A 19,798-nucleotide genomic window follows, 5' to 3' on the forward strand; every position below is an offset into this window, starting at 1 on the left:
TTAACACTGATACTTGTGATCTCCACACACGTTTAGGCAATGATTACTAAATCCTGACCTGTCACTGGCTGATTATAAGATACATCTTGTTTGCAGAGAGGTTAAGACGCAGGCCATAGAGTTGATGAAATATTGTATTTTGATATTTCATAAAGCTGGATACCCTTAAGAAGTGGTGGGTCAGCATGCCTCTATTAGAAGATTTTCATCTGAATATATTCTTAAAAATCATTTGTAAAAAATATACAAGTTCTCTTTTATAAAGGACTACATCTTGTTTGTACAATATTTGGGGCAAAACCCAGGAAAGTAGGAAGGAAAAAAATAACCTGCCTAGTCTCTCTTTCAGAAATATTGCTATTAATCTTTCACTCTGATTTTCTCAATTACTTTTCCAGGCACACATGTTTTAGCTTAATTCTTCATCTTTAGGATCCCTGACAAAAAGTTATGTATATTCAATTTTGAGGCTACGGTAATACTTGCTATAAAAAGTGAAAGCTGTCTGCTTGTTGCTCCCCTCCCCCCTGCTCTTGCCCCATTAACCCATAAGATAACTTGGTATATGAGTTAGAAATCGGAACCTACAGATTTTGTTCTGTGCCTGTATCAACATTTATTACCATCATTTTATTGTCCTTGTAGTCCATTGTCATGGGGTCATACTAACATTATTTTCTAATTTGTTTTTCAAATTAGATACGGATCTACTCTATGCGTAAGGAGAGCTAACGATGTCATTTTATTTCATCCTTAATTAAAATTTTTGTTCTTAAAAATTAAATGCCTGCATATGGTAATAAATAAAATAGCCAAGTAGTATGGAAGAGATTAGGTTGAAAAACTGACCATACCTCTTCCTGCTTCTCTTCGCGCCTCTGAGTTTCTATCTTTAGTTCCTTTGGTAACTCCAGATAATACAAATATGCTTCTCTGGGTTTACTTAATTTTGCAGAACATTGTGACTCTGCTGTGAGAGCTTCCAGGGTTGCCTAGATTCTGTTAGGAGGTAGCTGGCATCTGAGTTCTGATTTCCCGTCACTATCCCCTACCCACTTTTCTTTATACGTATCACGTCTGCTTGTCAGACCAGCACATTGTCCCTGCTCCGTTACTGAATTTCTGCCTGACCCGTTTTTCCCTACTCCTTGGTTTTTTCCACCAACAAATCCAGGAATGTGCTCGCTCCACCCCCTGCCACCATATCACGTGCCTTTGTTATAATATTGATATGGCCGTAGTAGGTAAATTCTCTTCAAAACTCCTACAAGACAGATGTATGGGATGTTAATGCTATGTACAAAGGGCAGAAAAATATTGCGAAGATCCCATTAAAATGTTAGTGCGATTTTAGAATAAGAGCTAAAAATGTCAAGTTCCTGTTTATAGAAAATCATATTTTGCCTGTAGTTTATGCAGAGTATAGATTTAAATGGGATCAAAATTCATAATCCTAATATGCTCCTATAAAAGGAGCTAGCTTATGATTCCTTGTCTTTTTAATTTCAAATACACACCATAAGATATGTATTTTTATTCCCCTCCACCCTCCCCGGTCTCATATTAAAATCGTCCTTAAGCTTGTCTAGACATGGGAAGGCAAACTAAGAAAAATGAAGTTACTGTATATTTTTGTATATATTATTTTCCCTCTTCACGTAAGATTAAAATGCTTGGATCTTTAGATGTGGAATTCCCACTTGTATTACAAAAATTGATTGCACATCAGACAATAAATATATCTATTGTGTTTCAGGTTGAGATTTAATTGTGCATGTCTCCTGTAGTGTATTAATTTGTATGTTTAAACCTCCACTCATATATGAGCCAGGAACACAGTATCTCAGCTTTTAAATCAGCGGAATTGGCATGTTAGCATTGCTGGAACATTCTTACCACTACCCCCCACCGCCCCACCAACCCTTCTTCCTCACCAATTTCTTTAAGACATAATAGTAGCATTGCTCCTTATCAAGAATCAGGTTCATAGGGGTGCCTGAGTGACCCAGTCGGTTAGGCAGCCAACTCTGGATTTTGGCACAGGTCATGATCTCAGGGTCCTGGGATCAAGCCCCATGTTGGGCTTCATGCTTAGTGGGGAGTCTGCTTGAGGATTCTCTCTCTCTCTTCCTCTGCCCCTCCCCTGCTCATGCTCTCTCTCTCTCTCTCTCTCTCTCTCAAATAAATCTTAAAGAATCATGTTCATAGGTAACTTTTCAGAAGATTGATTGAACTGAGCTCTAAAATGAAAATAAATGGCAGGAAAATTTGAGTGTGGTTAAAAATTGGATACCTCTTTATCTAATTATTTTTTTAAAAAATCACTTTACTAAGTTAAGGGTTCTTTTGCCTGCCAGATTTATGTGTGGCCTTTAATTTTTTGGATTTGGGTTTAAGATTTGATGAGTATCATCTTGTATCTCTCTTTGACTCTGAATATTCTTGTTGCTTCATAAGTCTGTCTGCATTTCTTCTCCAGTCCAAATCCTGTGATCTTCCTTGTCTATGAGTTCAGTCTCAGTTTGATCACTGATAGAATGTGTCTAGTAGTAACTTATCAGCTGTTACCAAGAGCTAATGATTGTCATTCTAACAAAGATACAAACCTCATTCAAATAAATGTGACTCTTTTCATGCATCAGCTGGGAAGACTGGATATATATTTCTGTAATGTTTGGCTCAGAACTTGCAGCTGCATTTTTATTTTTATTTATTTTTTTATTTTTAAAAGATTTTATTTATTTATTTGAGAGAGATCACAAGTAGGCAGAGAGAGAGTGGGAAGCAGGCTCCCTGCTGAGCAGAGAGCCCGATTCGGGGCTCGATCCCAGGACCCCGGGATCATGACCTGAGCCGAAGGCAGAGGCTTTAACCCACTGAGCCACTCAGGCACCCCACAAATGCATTTTTAAATTGAGGTGCTGGTTGCTCTCTTCCTTTCTTACTAGACACAGTACAACATCTTTCCAGCACTAAATTCATAGATATCCTGGCATCTGGCCTGTTGTTAACCTCAGCGTTTTTAAGTGAATGGTTGAATACGTTAACCTTAAAAATAAATCTGTTATTTGTTTTACCAGCAAAAATAGTTTTGATAATAACAGAACTGCAGTTCAGGACAAGCAAGTGATGATAAAATCATAGGCAAGTCCAGCAAAAGGACAAGAATGTTATTTTATGGAGAAGAATGAGGAAGTTGAGAGGGGTTGTTTGGACAAAAGTCCAGTGGAGAAAAGCAAGAGTTCAGAGTGATGAGGGTTTCTCATTGGCTGAGTTGCCTGGATGGTCCATTTCTTGTAGGGGATGCGATGTCTATTTCAGTATCGGGGTCTGTAATTGAGGATTCTTTCCTGTTGAGGATTCTTCTAGTAGAGGTCCGTAATTGACCTTGAGTTGTATGTCTCTACCTTCCAACCTCCCCTCCCGGTAACCTGAGTCCACTTTAGCTGGGTTTCCCTTTATTAATTTTCACAAGTATTTATAAGCTTCAGTTATTAATAATAATTCTAGACCAGTTTAAAAAACAAGGCAGAGACTCTTGGTTTCAAGCATTGTTCGTGTCAGCCCCTCAGAAACCACTCTGGCTCAGTTTTTACAGCTCACGTTTTCACCGTGTACCTTTTCCACTTTGGTGTTAGTTAGCCCATATGCCGGAAGAGCTCTAAACGTCATAAAAACAGAGTCTGTTGATCACACTGAAGAGATTACCCTGACAGTTTTAAGAGCAAATCAATCTTGTTGTATATGTTTAGAAAGAGTATAACATGTTGGCATTGTTTTTAAGGGTAAAAATGTTCATAGAGTGGTATCTCTATGCTGTTCATCCCACCCTTGTGACAATGTTTTGGTTCAGTACTTTTCTAAATAATTTATTTTTAAGATTTTATTTATTTATTTGACAGAGATCACAAGCAGGCAGAGAGGGAGGCAGAGAGAGAGAGGGGGAAGCAGGCTCCCCGCTGAGCAGAGAGCCCGATGCGGGGCTCGATCCCAGGACCCTGGGATCATGACCCAAGCTGAAGGCAGAGGCTTTAACCCACTGAGCCACCCAGGTGCCCCTTTTCTAAATAATTTTTAAGCTGATGATTAATAGAAGAAAAAATAACCTATGGATGCAGATACCAATTAAGTTGGTAAACAGTGGGTAGGTACAGTCTCAAAAACCTATACGTTTATTAGCTTTATTAAGATCTAATTCATATACCATAAAATTTACCCTTTTAAAAGTATACAATTCAGTGGCTTTTAGTGTACTCACATACTAATGTAACCAACACCAGTCTCATATTAGAACAAGTTTTTCTTAAGTTTTTATTTTAATCAATCTGTGCTCCTCATGACAAGTGCGCTTCTGAATCCCCATCCCTGATTTAACCCATCTGCCCCCCCAACCCCCCCGTAACCATCAGCTCTTTATAGTATAGAGTCTGTTTCTTGGTTTGTCTCTTTTTTCCCCCTTTGCTCATTTGTTTCTTAAATTCCACATATGAGTGAAATCATAGGGTATTTGTCTTTCTCTGATAAACTTACCTCCAATAGCGTTATACTCTCTAGGTCCATCCACATTGTTGCAAATGGCAAGAAAAAATACAGAATGTTTCACAAATGTGTGTGTCATCCTTGTGCAGGGCCCATGCTAATCTTGTCTGTACTCTTCCAATTTTATTATTTCCTTACTTGCTTATTTATTTGGAGTGCAGATGCATGATGGGGGAGAGGGAGAGAGAGAATCTTAAGCAGGCTCCACACCCAGTGTGAACCCCACTTCGGGCTTGATCTCATGAGCCTGAGATCATGAGCTGGAATTGAGAGTTGGATGCTTAACTGTTGGAGCCATCCAGGTGCCCCAGTATCGTTCTGCCTGTAGTATATGTGCTGCCGAAGTGAGCAGGAACATTTTCATTATGCTAAAAAGAAACCCTGTACCCATTAGCAGTCATTCCCCATCTCAAACCCCTGTCTCAAACCCCTGTCTGTATGGACATCATCTATTCTGGACATTTCATAGCAATGGAATCATACAATATGTGGGTTTTTCTTTTACTTAGTGTAATGTTTTCAGCGTTCATCTATGTTGTCATATGTATTATCACCCCATTCCTTTTTATTGGTGAATAATATTCCATCCTATGGGGATACTGTATTTTGTCATTTATCAGTTGATGGACATTTGAATTGTTTCACTTGGGGGCTGTTGTAAATAATGCTGCTGGTGAAAATTCACGTATGAATTTTTGGAATATACCTAAGTGGAGAATTTCTGGGTCATGCACTACTCTGTGTTCAACATTTTGATGAACCGCCAAACTATTTTCCAAGGGGGTGAAACCATTTTTTAGTCCTACGAGTAAAGCCTAAGTGTTCTGATTTCTCCACATCCTCACCAGCACTTGATCTTGTCATACTGATTTCAATCATCCTGATGGGTGAGAAGTAGCATCTAACTGTGGTTTTGATCTGCATTTCTCTAAGGACTAATGATGTTGAGAATCTTTTCATGTACTTCCCATTTGTATATTTTCTTTCGAGAAAAATCTCTTTAAATCCTTGGCCCATTTTTAAATTGATTGCCTTTTTATTACTGGTTTTTAGGAGTTTTAAACACATTTTCATTGAAATATACAATGTTATATTAGTTTTCAGTGTACAATAATTCAGTAATTCTGTACATTACTCATTGCTCACTACAATATTATTGACTATATTCTCTTGTGTACTTTTCATCTCTGTGACTTTCTGTGTTATTACTAGAAGTTCACACATCTTAATCCGCTTTATCTTTTTAAAAAAATTCTCTTTATCTATACATAGATATAAAGATATCTATATCTTATATCCCTGTAGATAAAAGGGACTGTAGGACTTTTTTATATATTTTGTATACAAGTCCCCTATCAAATATTTTCCAATAGTTTTGGAGTGTTCTGTGGACTCTTTTTACTTCATAGTAAAAAAGAGTGGCCTCTGAAACACAAAACTTTTAGTTTGATCAAGTACAATTTCTGTATTCTTCTTTGTCACTACGCTTTTGGCTTCATATCTAAGTAACCATTACCAAACCCAAGACCAGAAAGACTCCACCTCTATATTCTTTCTGTAAGAGTTCTATAGTTTTAACTCTTGCATTAACTTTGCATGACCTGTTTTGCATTAATTATGTACATAGTGAGGTCAGACTCCAAGTTCTTTCCTTTATGTGTGGATATTCAGTTGTCCTGGCACCATTTGTTGAAATGACTGTCCTCTCATTATTGAGAGACCTCCATTATTATGAGCCTCCAGTCCTATTTCATTGACCTATGTATGTCCAGCCTTATGCCAGTCCCATACCATCTTGATTACCATAGCTTGGTAGTAAGTTTTGAAATTGGTTTAAGTGTGAATCTCCATCTTTGTTCTTTTTCTCTCAAGATTGTTTGGGCTTCTGGGTCCATTGAATTTCCATACAAATTTTAGGACCAGGTTGTCCATTTAGGCAAAAACCCCCCCCCCACCACCAACAAAAACAACCCCCCCACAAAACCCCAAACCTCAAAAAACCAAAACCCAGCTGGAATTTGGAAAGGGATGGCATTGGCTAGATGCCATCTTATTTTAAGTAGTCTACCAAGTCTTTACTATTGATTGCGTTCAACTTCTGGAACAGGTCTCAGTTCTTGGGAGTATGCGTTGAAGATTCGTATCTTGGTGGATGAATTAATGCACATCTGAAACTAGATTATTTGGAGAAACACAGAACTGGCACGATCTATATATTAAAGTCCTCCCTTCGTTTTGTTATTGAAAATGTATGTGTGGCATCGTCTGGTCAGCGTTTTGGCTTTGCAGACTTTTTTTCAGAACTCTTTCAACCAGTGTTTTGAAATCCGTGAACATGTGATAACATGAAGACAAGGAGAATCTGTGAGAACTCGGGTTCTTCAGGATGTTAGCTGTATATTAGGATGGTGTGAAAGTCAGTGGTAGTTTTAGCAGGGGATAAATGATGTTGTGGCTGCTTCTCTACCCCCCACCCCCCGCCACCACTGCCCCCATCTTGAGGATGGAATTGTCTTAGAAAGCAGGAAAGCCCTTTCTAAGAAATTGAGGGTTTTTCCTGTCAGGTCAGTCCAACAGTGTTCTCTTGCTATGCAGAAGGCGCAGAGCTAGGGGCCGCAGGGGGCAGAAATTAGGGGAAGACCTCCTTGGACTCTTTGGTCAGCCTCCGGACAGATAGATCAGTCTTCCTGCTTCCTTCCTGCCTCTTCCCATTCCTTCTCATTTCGACTCCAGTGCCAGAGTTTATAGCTTCCTTAAAAAAAGCCTATCTGATCGCGTTTGGCTGTTGTCCACAGGGTAAAGTCTGAATTCCTGAGCAGTTGCAGGTGAGACTTTCTAGTCTGGCCCTCCCTCTTTCTCCTCCTCCTAAACCAAACATCCTTAGAAGCACACCCTTGGCCCTGAATGCATTGTGCCTTTCCATCATGTCCACGTACCTTGTCTATGGAGAGTGACCTCCCCCATCTTCCTACAGCAGAGTCTGCACAACCTTATTTGTAGTCTTTGTGTCCTTGTCTTTGCTGCTGTCAGAAGTGAGAGGCAGAGACTCAGGTCACCTCTCTTCAGGGGCACAGAGCCTGGCCAAAACAATTCTTTTTTTTAAAGATTTTTAAAATTTATTTGACAGAGATCCCAAGTGGGCAAAGAGGCAGGCAGAGAGAGAGGAGGAAGCAGGCTCCCTGTCAAGCAGAGAGCCCCATGCAGGACTCGATCCCAGGACCCTAAGATCATGACCTGAGCCGAAGGCAGAGGCTTAACCCATTGAGCCACCCAGGAGCCCCAAAACAATTCTTAAATGCTATTGTAAGTGAATAAGGTAGAGTATCTGCTCAAAGGACCTGATCATCTAATGAGCTGGGAAGATGTTCAAAGGGCTGAAAATCCGTAAGACATGACTGGGTGGAGAACCAACCGTGTATTGTGCGGCTCAACTCTGCAGTTGCTCTGGACCGGGCACGGTGCAAATACAAATCTGTCCAGGTTTACTCCGCCACAGAGCTTAGTGTTTTCGTGCACTTTCTAGGCTTACTGTGGTGTTTTCTGCAGCTATCCCTCGTTCGGTAAAGCTCCTGGCAGAGTATCTGTGTGATTAGGGGGCTGATGTGTGGTGACACAGGACAGAAATATGCATCAATTAGTGGTGGAAGTGGTGAATACATCAATTAGTGGACTGTCCTGTGTTGTAGGCCCAGTCATGTCCTAACAGATTTTTAAAAACTATTCCCTCTATGTCTTGAGACCACCTGGCACTCTGTGTTTGCTTATTATCTAGCTTTGGTGCACGTGTTCATAGACGGGGTCCTTCTAGTGCAACTGCCCTTTGTAATGACCATAAGATGTTCATCTGGGACTAGATAGTATAGTATCCCTGTCCCCACCTCAGTTTCTTTACTTTACCAAAAATAGGGTAATTATTTGTTACAGTTCAGACTTGAGGATCAGCTTTAACTCCCAAGGGGAAGAGGGTAGATTATTTTATTTATTCTTATAGTAAATTTAGCTTTTATTGTATAATGACTTTATAAAATTTCACTGGTAAACTTTTTTGTGTTTTAGTCTATGTGCATTTTACATAGAGGCATCTTAGGACGGTAGCCGTGAAAATTGTACCAGTGGCTAACTCACTTGGGTTTTGTCCAAAGAGACCTTTACTTCATCTTGGTTCTTAAAAGGTACTTTTTTGCCGGGTAGAGAGTTCTGGGTTAGCAGTTATTTTCTTGAAGATGTTCTGTGGTCTTCTGACTTCCCCCTGTCGCTTTTGAGAAGTCCATTGTCAGTACTCGGAAATGAGCAATCGTTCCTTTTTTGTGGCCACGTCTAAGATTTTTCTTTTTGTCTTTCATTTCCTGCAGTGTCACCGTGATACACCCCGAAGTATGTTCCTTTTATTTATTCTGCTTGGGCTTTCTGATTTTATGGGTTGATGTTTCTCATCACTTCTTGAAAATTTCCCAGCCAGGATCTCTCTCGTTGTTTCCCCTTCCTCTCTTAACTCTCCTCTCTGAGAGTCAGACTCCTGATAGACTTAATGTTGAGTTTCCCATTATAACTGTTTATTTTGCCCTTTTACTAATTTCTTAAGGTATAAAGTTGGATTTTTCATGTGCCTCTTTTCTAACAAAAGTTTGTGTATGTAACATTTTTTGGATAACTGTCGTGACCTCTGGTTATTTTAAAAGGTATAAATTCGGTTTTTGTGTTTTTAGTCACAAGAAGCTAGCTAATGGAGATTTGCTTTTTCAGAATTCCTATTTTATTCTGTTTTATTCAGTCTAATTGGAAACATAGCCTATTAAATAGCTTGAGTTGAAAATTTCAAGCCAGATTGGTTGGGACACTCTTTGGACATTGAGACATACAACAGAAGATACTTTAAACATTGTTATAGTTTTTCTTAGTGACTTAGGTTTGTTAGTGGTGTTTGAGAAATTGTAGAAGTGCAGCTAAAATTAGAGTTAGTGCGTATTGATTTCTTCATCTTAATGTGTTTACCTAGTGATGGGTCCTCTGCCCACTTTTACAGTGTGGGTCTCAAGTCCCAGAAAGTGACTAAATTTCAGTTTTCAGATATGACCCCACTGCCCTTTACATTAGAAAAATAGAGAAACGGTTTCTAAATTTCCTTCTAAGGACTGCTTTAGCTGAATTCCACAGATTTTTGATATGTTAATTTAAGATTTTTTTTTTCAATTCTGAATGTTCTTTAATCTCTGTTAAGATGTTCGCTTTCACCCACGAATTACTGACAAGTGTGGTGTTTGCTTTCCACGTGTTTGGTGAGTTTCCTGTTATCTTTTTGTATTGCTTTGTAGCTGAATTCTGTTATGATCAGAGAACATAATTATACAAGTTCAGTTCTTTTCCGTCTGTAATAATTTTTTTGATGAAGTTTCCATGTGTGATGAGAAGGATGTGTCTACCGCTGTGCTTGTGTGGCGTGTTGGCAAAGCGTCAGTTTGATACAGTTGGTTGACGGCACTCGGTCCTTTCTGTCTACCAGTTCTGTCGATTACTGGGGGAAGTGCCGAAGTCTCCAGATGTAATTTTGGATTTTTTCTATTTTTCTTTTCAATTCTCTCAGTTTTTGCTGCCCTGTGTTTTTGAAGCTCTGTTGTGAGATGTGTACACATTGAGGATTGTTATGTCTTCTTGGCAAATTAACCGTTTTCTCATTATGGAATGGCCCTCTTTATCCCCTTTGGTTTTCTTTGTTCTGAAGTTCACTTTGTTGAATATTAATGGAGCCATGCCAGCTTTTTTAACCATCAGTGTTCACACGGCGTATCTGTGTTTTCCCCCAGGTGAGTGACAATTTTCCCCGTCTTTTGTATGCTGTGTAGTTTTGGATTATATCCTGAACATTTTGAATCTTTTGTTATGAGGCTCTACATCTTGTTCAAATCCTGTGTTGAATGTGGATATGTTTGTTTTAGCAGACATTGACCTAGCTGGGTTCAGGGTGTGTGTTCCAAATGGCCTTCTGCGGGTCGTGGTTTTGGTGTCAGTTCTGTGTTCATAACTTTTGCAATGTTATTTGTCTCTGACTTTGCCACTGGTGGCTGCCTGGAGCTTGGCCAGTGGTCTGCCCTGTAGTTCAGGTGGACCAGACGTGTGTATTTGAAAGTTATCACTAGTTGTCCAGGATCAAGGCTTGAGATTTTCTTGGTCACCCAGCTCATACGAAGCTGGTCTTAGTCTCAGTTCCTACCCCCAACCTGTTGCCTTTCGAGGGCTAGCCCCCTCTGAGATACCCTTCGCCAGGACTTGACAGTTAACATTTCCTAGCCATCATCCCCCAGAGTCTTTGCAGATGACTGCAGGGCAAAAAGTAGCCGGACTGCTTCGTTCTCTCGGGGGCAAGTACCGACTTGAATCTTGGTTCTGTCCATCCTCACTACCATGTTAGCTACTTGAGGCTTTTAGGAAGATGCTTTTCATATTTCCCTCAGCTTTTATGGTTTCCAGCAGACCAGCTGACCTCATCTGCCATTACCAGAGGCTGGAAATACTGACGATTTTTAGTATTTTCCGCTTTGTGAATTAGAGGTGGTTATGGATTGTGTTTTGACCCTCCCGTATTCATACGTGAAAGTCTCCACACCCCTGTCCCTCAGAACATGGTTTCCCATTTAGAAATAGGATCATTGCAGATGCACTTAGTTGAGATGAAGTCCTTAAATTGGTGTTCTTATCGAATGGGGAAATTTGGATGCAGACGAGCAGAAAGGGAGGGCACCTGACGAGATGCCTGGTCAGTCCTCCAAGAACAGCGGAGAGTGTTAGTAAACCAGAAGAGGGACATGCAGCAGATTCACAGCCCTCGAAGGGACCATCCCTGCTGGCACCTTGATCTCAGATTTCTAGTCTCCAGAAAGGTGAGACAAATTTTCTGTGGCTTAAGGCCAGCCAGTACCTAGTACTTTGTGATGGCAGCTCTAGCAGACCGATGAAGAGATGTTCGTTTCTCTTAAGTTGAGATCTTTTAGGTCCTGAAGTTTAACTTGAAGTACCTGGCCCATTGCCTGTACATGGTAGGTAGGCACTTGAGAAGTATTTATCGTTCTTTCTACTATAATGGAATGTTTATGTTCCTGAAAACCCTTGCGTTCTGCAAATCATGCACTAAAAATAGTGTCTTATAAGAGAAAAGTAAGCTTGTGGCAGAGCTCTCAAAATCTATGCAGCTTGGTAGCTAATAGCAAAAGCTGTAATTGGTACCCCAGGTGACTGATTACCTGGACCACTTCAGTGAACATCTCAGTGTGGCTGGACGTTGCTAAAATGGATACTAAAAGTGGACAAGAACAGCAAAGTGGAAATTCTAGCCATGCTTGCAATGGTGCATGGATAGTGGGTGTTTAGTGAGGCTCCAACCCCCGGTGGGGCTGCCATTGCAAAGGGCACTGACGGGAGCCAGTGCTACAACCCAGCTGAGAGAGACCCTGGCCTGGCCATGACTGCACCCCTCAGGGGAGTGAGGCCCGGGTGCAGGCTTCCTTTTGCTGCTTGCTTCAAATGCAGCTTCTTGCTAAGGCCAAGTTAGGTGAGGGCTTGTTTTTAGCTTGCCTGAGATCTCACATAATTCCATTCCCTCCACTTCTTTGCTTTGGAAACTCAACAGATGAATCAGCAAGACTTCCATGCTGTGATGTCATTCCCGCTTACCAATCAAACATGAGCTCATCGGTGTTACAGAAACTCCCAGCAGAGCAGATGGTATTTGAATTGAATTGAATTCTCCTTTGTAGTCTTCAAATTCTCCTGTGCATCTGCTTCTGTTAACATGACTTAAAAGACACAGATTTAGTCAGAGCTGTATTTTAAAAAGTAGTTGTGGAGTTATTTAAAAATTGGTAGGAGTATTGCCCTCAACTAACTTGTTCAGTTTTAACATTCTCAATTAATGGGAGATAGTCTCTTTACGATCTATAAAGTTGTTCATTGTCCTTACAAAAGGGGTTATTTATGAATTTTTAAGGTGCTTTTTTTTTTTTACTTATTGTAATTTAATTATTATTCCTTCACTATTTTATTTAACTGAATGTGTGTGCCCAAAGAAGATGGGGTTCCAACAACTGGTGGGGAATCCTGCAAGCTTCCCACCTAACTTACTTTTTAAACCTCTGGGTGAATTTTTATTTTGGTCCAACTGTTTGTATTTCTAGTGTTTTTAAATCTGCTTTCCTGAAATACTTAAGGTTACTTTCAGGTAACCGTTATTGGATTTTAATTTGGAGCTATTATATGTATATTTTCAAATAACGTTTTTCAGTTATTTTTAATTTTGTGCATGAACATCAACTGGCTTATTAATGACAGAATTTGACTTTTGTTACCTGTTATTTTTTTTCTAAGATTATTTATTAGAGAGAGAAAAAGAGAGAGAACTCATGGGGGGGGAAGGGCAGAGGGAGAGGGAGAGAAAATCTTAAGCAGACTCCTCGCTGAATGTGGAGCCCAACTCAGGACTCGATCTCAGGGTCCTGAAATCAACAGCTGAGCTGAATCCAAGAGTCAGACACTTAACTGTGCCACCCATGTGTCCCTGCTGTTATTTTTGAAAATTCAGATTAATGTATTGCAATGTAGAAAGACTATCAAAACTTTAATATTTAGACTGCAAAGCTTTTTTAGCACATTATCCATAATCCATTCATAATTCAAAAAATTGGCTCATATCAATTTAACTTGGGGGTTGTATACTTGGTTTTTTTTTTTTTTAATTAAAAAATACAGAAGAGTGTACAGCATACTTTGGAGTAGATTGTTTTAAATGAAGAAAATGTCTTCAATATGGGTAGAAAAGAAATCAAACTCTTGAGCTTGGCATGAAATGATTTTTGCATGAGAATTTTAAGAATGAGATTGCAAAAAGCCTCAAAATTTGGGTGCTTTTCTGTAGGGCTCTGGCAATTTGGTAATAATTTAATGTCATTATAGGGTGTTTGCTTTGTTGTATTTTATTGAATTTGGCGGGGAGTAAATTCCAGGGCGGTCTTTGTTTTTGAAACACAATACATCTTTGTGGTGGTAGTACTGTCCTATTCTCTCCTAATTGCTGTAGTCAGAGCTAAAGACAGAGAGGAGATTGGCTTTGCAGGGAGAGGAAAGGAAATTTGACAGTTACTGAGAATGCCAAGACTGAAGGCAGCTTTAAATTTGATTAATTCGTAATTCATTTTTGGAAATGTTGTCTGAGTAAAGGGATTTCCCGGATTGCCAAATCTTGTAACTCTGGAAGTAGGAAGGAGCAGAGAGTAACAAGCTCATGTTTTTAGTCTGTAGCTTACATTTCCTATTCACCTTTTTTGAGCAGCAGATTATTGGAACGCCGTGTTTGGTCTCCCTTTTCTTCGTTCTCCTCTTGTTCTTTCCTACACCAGTGCCCACCCGGGCCTCCCACCAGGATGTCCCATGGGCGGAGCACAAGTGGCGATGGGAGTGAAACCATCTGGGAAGGCTCTGTGGATAGTATCTGAGGTGTGGGTAATACCAGCCCTCACAGTAGAATGAGGCCTAACACCGCTGAGTCCCATTATTCCTGGTTAACTGTGTTCTGGGGAGTTCCCAGGAGCACTGAGTTAGTGACCCCTAACCCTTTGCTCCTAAGGAAGACAGAATTTAGTTCCTATGAACCTCCGGCCACATTTTCGTCCCCTGAGCAGTAGTGTGTTTCATGTGTGTCCTGTGCAAAGACACTGTATCTAGTATGTATGAATAATTAATAATAAGGGACAGTAATGCTGATTCATTAGCATGTGACTTGTGGCTAACAGTGCTCTAAGTCAGGCCTGAATGAAGCCAGTCTAATTACATGTATTTTTTTCCATGAGGCACGTCATCACCTTCTTGAGCTCAGGAACACCAGGTAGCACTTCAACACTAGGGGCTATTTTAAATAGCACAGTCACCAACAAAAAGAACAAAAATATGGAAAAGCCGTCACTAAATAGACTGCATAAAAGGATACTCGTTTGTAGCATGAGCGTTGAAACAAGAAGGCAAAATGTTACCTCATTCAGCCACAGCTAGGAGTGCGTGCACTGGGATACTCAAATTTTTTTCTTTGCACATGTCTGTGAATGACCAGGAAGTGCCGATGTATTGATTTTAAGGTTACAAGTAAAGTTTTTTCAAAGATTTTCTTATTTATTTATTTGAGCACAAGAGAGGGAGTGAGCACGGCGGGGTGGCGGGGAGGGGAGGAGCAGAGGGAGAAGGAGAGGGAGACTCTCAAGCAGACGCCACGCTTAGCGTGGAGCCTGACTCGGACCTCGATCTCATGACCCTGAGATCATGCCCTGAGCCAAAAATCAAGAGTCAGATGCCCAACCAACTAAGCCACCCAGGTGCCCTGCAAGTGAATTTTTTTTTTTAAAGCCAATGCTCCTCCCAGCATGGGGCTCAGACTCACCATCTTGAATTAGAGAGTCACCTGCTTTACTAACTGACCCTGCCAGGTGCCCCAGTAAACTTTACCAAGTTCCACAAATTTCACAAAGAATTCATGGCTAATGAGGACCAACTGTGCTTGCATGGCTAGGATTGGGTTGTGACCCCACCATGCAATACATGTGTTGGTATCTTAAGCAAGTTAACCTCTCTGTGTCTGTTTTCATATTTGTAAATTGGGGATAAATATTATCTGCATCAGAAGTTAGTGAATTTAAATGAGTAAAGTTGCTGTCATATTGCCACATATACAGTAAGTCCTTGATAATTCATGGTGTGTAATAATTAGTAAGACAAGTTAATACTGATAGCAACTCTCTTTATCGAGTACCTATTCTGATGCTCACGATAACCCTGAAAAATAGCAACTCTTATCTCTGTGGTACCGAAGAGAAAAATGGGGGCCCAGAGAGGTTAAGTAGTTTGCTCCATGTTATTCATCTGTTAAATAGCTGAGCTGCAATTTGAGCCCAGTACATGATCTTTTTAGGTGAAGAGATTATATATGGCATCAGGTCCCTAGTGATCCAACCGGGATCTGTACATCTGGGTGAGGGGCGGAGGTGGTCAGGCAAAGAGGACTGCATTGGAAGGACCAGAGCTTATGCCTCCTGCCCAGAGAGGGAGAAATCAGGGCAAGACAGAGCCAGATTGATCCACATAACAGGTCTTGAGCTGCAGAGGCATAGAATTATGACATAGATGGGGACAGAGGCCAAGGGATGCTTTAAAGAAGGGGCCTTAGCTAGGGGTCAGTTGGCACGAGGACCTGGTCAGGGAACACTCATATCTGAGGGAGGTGACAAATTAGAGACTCTTGGGTCGCCGTTGTAGCTGTCTGGAACTGGACTCGTAAAGAATAGCACGTCCAATTGCTTCTCTATACATATTTCTGATGTTCCTAGGTACTTAGGTCTGTACGAAAGTGAGCACTTGGGGAAAGCTCTTTGTTTCTCAAGGGCTCCAAATGACTGGCTTAAGAGGTATTTTCCTCAGTCTTCTTCCAGAGATGGGTCCTTTTTGGGGATGGTTTTGGAGAAAGGCTTTCTCATAGTCACACAGTTTGTGTTTGTAGGGGGAGTGAATTGGGAACCATCCCAGTTCTCAGAGCCCTAAATGGTCTGTCTGGTGCTTTGGCAAGTAAAGGCCTCCCAGTGGTGGTTTCCACCCTCCCCTCTGACAGTGACATAGAGATTTTTCTGAGCCAAGGCTGAGCAGAGTGTTCTGAATGCCCAGACTCTGAGAGACACGTGGAAGTTTTCTATCATTTTCTACTTGTCTGCAAATGTGTTTCAGTAGACGACAACAAGGCGATTGAGCAGAATGCTTCATGGTGTTCTTGGGGAATGCTTGTTTCTTACATCTGGCTCAAGTTTGGTGGATACGCATTGTATCGATTTCAAATTGCATTTGTATTTAGCGTCCGTATAAATAAATGAATAAGCAGTCAAAAGCCAGGGTGGTATTTTGGGGATATGTTTCTCTTCACGGATCCCGAAGAAGCTTGTCCACTGAGGTTATGATGTGTATACAGTCAGTACTGTTGTATATTTGGAACAGGGGCCTGCACCCTTCTTCCGAAAGGCCCAGAGAATAAATATTTTCTGCTTTGTGAACCATATGGTCTTTGTCACAAGTCTTCAGCTCTGCCATTGTAGCCGCAGACACTGAGTGACAGATGAGTGTGGCCATGTTCCATGTAAACTTTATTCACAAAAACAGGGCAGGAGGCCCATTTATAGAGTTTGGCCCATGGGCCATCATTAGCCAATCCCTGGTTCATAGCAAAGCTCTTACTTTAAGACCTTCATAATTCCTTTGTAGGGTTAAACCCTAGCAGAATTTTGTGTGTGCAGCATTTTATTTATTTTGATTTTGATTTTGTGTGTGTGTGTGTGCGTGCAACATTTTAAAATTAGCATTGTCAACTTGGGCAGTGAAAGTAACATTATATAGAAAACCTGTCATCTCTTAATGAATTTTTCTCTAAGAAAAAGATTCTGATACCAAGATACTCAGTTGTCAGGTTTTTTTCTTAAGTAGGCGCCACGCTAGTGTAGAGCCCAATGCAGGGCTGGAACTCAAAACTGTGAGATCAAGACGTGAGGTGGGATCAAGAGTCCGACAGTTAACCGACTCAGCCACCCAAATGCCCCACCAAGATGTTAGGTTTATTTTTTTATTTTTTATTTTATTTTGTTTTTTAAGGTTTTATTTATTTATTTCACAGAGAGAGAGATCACAAATAGGCAGAGAGGCAGGCAGAGAGAGAGAGGGGGAAGCAGGCTCCCCGCCAAGCAAAGAGCCCAACGTGGGGCTCGATTCCAGATCCCCGAGATCATGACCTGAGCCAAAGGCAGAGGCCCAACCCACCGAGCCACCCAGGCGCCCCAGATATTAAGTTTATTGAGCATTTTTTATTGGTGATAGGAAAAGGAAAATTAAAATTAAATACCAGGAACTGTAACAGCTTACTCACAGTTCACTAGTTTTTCTTATGTTGCAAATTGTGCATTTAATGATAAACTCTGAGGGTATTTAATATCTCAGGACAGAAGGCAGAGGTTGCTAATTAATATTTCCCCTAAAAGGCAGTGTATTCTCTCTCCCCTTTTCTGTCTTTCCCTTTCCTACCTGTCCCACGTGTTGGGTTAGAGAAGCCTTAGATTTATGTGGGAAGAGGAGACCAGGGTGGGGAGTGGTGTGTTAGTCCCGACAGCAAGCGGGGATAGCTAGCTGTAAGCTTCGGGAAAGGGGGGACACGCTGAGCCCTCTCCAGCCCCGAGCAGGTGTTTGACCACAGTGGTTGGTTCATCATGGCCGGGGAGTAGAAGATCCATTTTGTAAGAGCTTTATTTTAATGCCCACTCCTCAAAAAACACCTGAGGTAACACCCAGAACCCCACGCCACCTGCTCTTGGCCACAGAGGGGTCACGTGTTCATGTGCAGATTTTTCTGCTGGGAAAAATTCTACACGTTCAAGAAGCATCAACTGTTGTCCACCTGGTTTCCACACACCTTTCTAAACTGACTGTAATTTATGTTCACGAAAATCTTTTTTTTTTTTTTTTTTTGCAGTTACCAGTCTTTGTAAATTCATATTTGTTTTTCTTCTCAGGAAATAAGCTCTTTTCTTTTAAATCACATCCTAGGGGGTGCTTGGGTGGCTCAGTGGGTTAAGCCCTCTGCCTTCGGCTCGGGTCATGATCCCGGGGTCCTGGGATCGAGCCCCGCATCGGGCTCTGCTCAGCGGGGAGCCTGCCTCCCCCTCACCCCCCGCCTGCCTCTCTGCCTACTTGTGATCTCTGTCTGTCAAATAGAGAAATAAAATCTTTAAAAAAGAAAATAAATCACATCCTAGGACAGCCAGTGTCCTTTAAGCATTTGTGATCATATAATACGAGGAATGAGCCCCATCTGACCATATGCACACAATCTATTTGGAGATTTAAGTTGGGCAGAAAACAGTAGTGTGATAAAAAGATCCACGTAGGTGGGTTTACAAAAAAGTTAACCCAAAATCATTACAGGTGAGTCATGGGCTGAAGCCGTAGACTTCCGTTGTCATTGTTAAGTGTCAAATTGTTCAGGGGATCTGTGCCAGTTCACTTTCCAATGTAACTTCTGCGAATAGTGTAGAATTTTGGAAGGTTTTGAAGACAAAAAACCCCAACTAATTGTATTTTAAAGATTCACTGTGTTATCAGTGTCCAGACCCTCCCTTCGAAGTGTAAGCATTTGGCCCGTGGATCCTGGGATACGCCTCCCTCCCTCTGCCTGCCCCACCTGACTTCCTCTTCATAAAGCCAACCCCCGCTTTGGGAATTCAGCTTGTCACACCCCCACAAAAATAAGCAAACACAACCTGAGCCTTCCCACAATAACATTGTTTCTCTGAATTCCGGTAGTCTGTCTGTAGAGCTCATTTGGAAGTTTGAGTCCATATGGCAGTGTTTGTGGAGCAAGATGTTAGTCTTGGATTTACTTCTGCCATGGGTCTACTTTTCATGAGTTTAAAATCTGTTTGGAGACTTAAGTAATGGGAATTTAAAAATGGGACTTCAGGGGCACCTGGGTGGCCAGTCGGTTAAGCGTTTGCCTTTGGCTCAGGTCAAGGTCATGATTTCTTGAGTCCTGGGATTGACCCCTTCCACCCCTCCACCCCTGCTCTCTCTTTCTCTCTGTCTCAAATGAATACATTAAATATATATATATTAAAAAAAAGACCCCGACCCGTGACTTGACAGGGCAGTACAGGCTAGGGGATGGCCGATGGAGGGAGACTTGAACTAGGCTGAGAAGCACAGATCTGGATGATGAAAAGGAGGAAGAGGCGCTGGTAGGGGGGACCCCAGCATAGGAGTTGGGGGGTGGGGTGGGAATGCAGGAGCCAAGTGACCAGAGAGGAAGGGTTGGTGAGTGATAAGACCAGAAAGTGAGTGGGACAGGATTCTGGAAAGTTCGAAGTGCTAGCTGTTAGCAGTTTGTACTTTTTCTCCTTCTCTCTCTATTTTTGGGCGGAGGCGTGTGGGGCAGGGAGAAATTTATATTTCACTTTGGAACTGGGATTAAGCTCTGAGGTTTATGTGTAGGGCACTTTACATAATGAAGAGTGTTCTGTTCACTTATCCAACAAATAATTATTTCATGATTAAAATGAATTAGAGAAAAGAGATGCCAGAGCCTATTGTAATAATCCAGACACGAGACAAGAGTGGCCTGCAATTGAGCAGTGGGCTGGGACTGCAAAGAATGGATTTAAGATACTACAAAAGACGAATTGATACGACTTGTTGAGTAATTGAA

The 19,798-nt window shown here is 41.2% G+C and overlaps 1 protein-coding gene and 1 non-coding gene across 6 annotated transcripts in view; one reads left to right on the top strand and one right to left on the bottom strand.

Annotated features, from left to right (window-relative positions):
• SMURF1 (SMAD specific E3 ubiquitin protein ligase 1) overlaps window positions 1-19,798 on the top strand; it is a 102,121-nt gene that overhangs the window by 36,111 nt on the left and 46,212 nt on the right. The gene's annotated exons all lie outside the window — the stretch shown is intronic.
• Window positions 4,584-4,693, bottom strand: LOC116876593. The gene has a single exon (XR_004384425.1). It is a non-coding gene; the product is annotated as a U6 spliceosomal RNA (small nuclear RNA).

This window comes from Lontra canadensis, unplaced genomic scaffold (genome assembly GCF_010015895.1).
Source record: "Lontra canadensis isolate GAN:19392208 unplaced genomic scaffold, GSC_riverotter_1.0 scaffold45, whole genome shotgun sequence".
Taxonomy (NCBI): domain Eukaryota; kingdom Metazoa; phylum Chordata; class Mammalia; order Carnivora; family Mustelidae; genus Lontra; species Lontra canadensis.